We start from the raw sequence: 2,640 nt of genomic DNA, 5'->3' as shown, positions 1-2,640 counted from the left end.
CTACAACATAAAAGATGCTTAATAAATATTTAATGAGTAAATGAATAAATGGATGAATGAAGCTAGGGCAGAGTCTCATGGCAAGTCACAGAGCATCTTCTCAGAGTGACATGGAATGATTGTGCAAGGAACTGGAAATCCATCTAAACAACAGTACTCATTGATTTTCCCATCAAGTTTATAATAAAATATCTGAAAGAACTTGTGGAGTCAAAACATTCCCCTTGCCTATGGAATTAGCTTCCTAATGCTGCTGTTACAAATGGCCACAAATGTAGTGGCTTGAAACAACACAGATTTGTTATTTTACTGTTCCGGAGATCAGAAATCCAAAATGAGTCTCACTGAGATACAATCAAGGTGTCTGCAGGGCTGAGTTCCTGCTGGAGGCACCAGAGGAGAATGGTTATCTTGCCTTTTCCAGGCTTTAGAGGCTGCTTTGGCAGCTTCTGTCCTCAAAAGCAGCGATGCTGGTGGAATCTTTCACACAGAGCATACTCTAACATTGACTCATCTGTCTCCCTCTTCCACACTTAAGGAGCCTTGTCATTACATTGGGGCCACCCACATAATACAGGGTAATCTCCCCATTCAAATTCAGTTGATTAGCCCTAGCCAATTTGACTCAGTGGATAGAGTGTCGACCTGCAGATCAAAGGGTTCCGGATTCAATTCCAGTCAAGGGCACGTACTTGGATGCAGACTTCTCCCTGGCCCGCACCATAGTTGGGACTCATGCAGGAGGCAACCAATCAATATGTTTCTCTCACATTGACATTTCTATCTTTTCCTCTCTCTTCCACTCTCCCTAAAAATCAATGGGAAAATATCCTCAGGTGAGGATTAAAAAAAAAAAAAAAAAAAAAAAAAAAAAGCGCATGCGCACACACGCACGCGCGCAAACACGCACACACCAAATTCAATTGATTATCTATATCCTTAATTTCTCTTTACCATGTAACTTGATTTATTCCCAGGTTCAGGAATGAAAATGAAGCCATCTTTGAGGGCTACTGTTCTGCCTATATCTACCAATCTACCAATCCACTAATGGAGTGTGTGTGTGTGTGTGTGTGTGTGTGTGTGTGTGTGTGCATTTTAAATAACCAGAATTTGTTCTTAGAGAATCATTTTGAATCTCCACTGCTGCTTTCATCACAGACTCTCCAGTTTAAATACCTACTCTATTTTTGCTAGAAAACACCACTATGTTTACCAGACTAATGCTTTATCCTCTACCTCTTTAGAAAACTGGGATAGTGTTTGTCCTTCAGTCTCTTCTCTTGTTCTCTTTGGTTTCTTAAGAGCAGCAAGACTGGGTCTTTGATTATGTCTGTAAGGTGTTTCGGTGTCCTGGGATGCAGTTCTTCGAAACATAGATGATTTTTCTCATTAAGGACACTTGATACTCTCTCCTTCCATCTCTCTTGGGCTCTATTTCCTCTTTGTATTGTTTGCTGAGCCTTCTCAGTTTGAAATTATTTTTCTTGTTAGAGCAGTCCACCAGCAAATAGAAGTGATTCCTGGTAATAAGGAAAAAGATTCTCCAAGCAAGGTACCTAACATTAATCAGAGCCAGACCTCCTCACATTCTTTATCTCCCCACAGTGTACAGGACATGTTTATCCATGCCATACATTTTCATTTTCACAGCTCTCTTTCTTATTGTTCTTGTTTGAAAGCAACTTTATACTTCTTTAGCATGTGTTAACACCTTCAACTCATTCTAAACTAGTCTCATTTGAATACAATCTGTTTAGAATATTTCTTTTGCATGTTTAGTATTTGTGACTCTTAAATTGTAAACCTGGGAAGGAGACTACCTACTCCAAATAACTCAAGAGCAGAGCATGGCCCATTGAAGGTAACGTGGCTGAGAAGCTTATGGGTCTAGTCCTTTCGCTCTCAGGGATTCTCCATAGCACTGCCCAGCGAGTCTCTTCCATCACTTTGTACCTTCCTTCTTCCATCTCTCTCTTAGGTGCTTTTAAATATAAGCTCATCAGATACCGCCCCCTCCCCTTAGCAGTCGCAAAAGGTTCTTTAGATGTGCCTACCTTTATTCACATGGCGATTATTCACGAATATATGATCAGAATTACATTTTTCAGACTCCCTTATCTCCTTTGAGCTACATTCTCTTTCAAAGTCTGCCCATAGAATGATGCTATTTCTTGAGAATCATTCTTTGATTTGGGAAGAAATGCATTTTGAATGCCTAAAGAACATATTTGACTGGGCTCAGTCTTCCTTCCTATAACTATTTTTAACTCTAAAAATAAGTACTCATTTTCTCCCATAATCCCCAACACTTTCACAGGCATCATCCTATATAATAAAAGGCTAATATGCAAACCAACTGAACAGCAGAACAACCAGTCACTATGACACATACTGACCACCAGGGGGCAGACTCAATGTAGGAGCTGCCCCCTGATGGTCGGTGCACTCCCATGGGGGAGCACTATTCAGCCAGAAACCAGGCTCACAGGTTGGTAAGCACTGCGGCAGTGGTGGGAGCCTCTCCCACCTCCACAGCAGCGCTAAGGACCCTTTGGGGGATGTCCACCAGACTGGGAGAGGGCGCAGGCCAGGCTGAGGGACAGGGGACATGGGGGGGGGGGGCTGAAGGGGGAGGTG

This window comes from Pipistrellus hanaki, assembly GCF_964339955.1.
Source record: "Pipistrellus hanaki genome assembly, chromosome: 2".
Lineage (NCBI taxonomy): Eukaryota > Metazoa > Chordata > Mammalia > Chiroptera > Vespertilionidae > Pipistrellus > Pipistrellus hanaki.
This window is presented reverse-complemented; position numbering follows the sequence as displayed.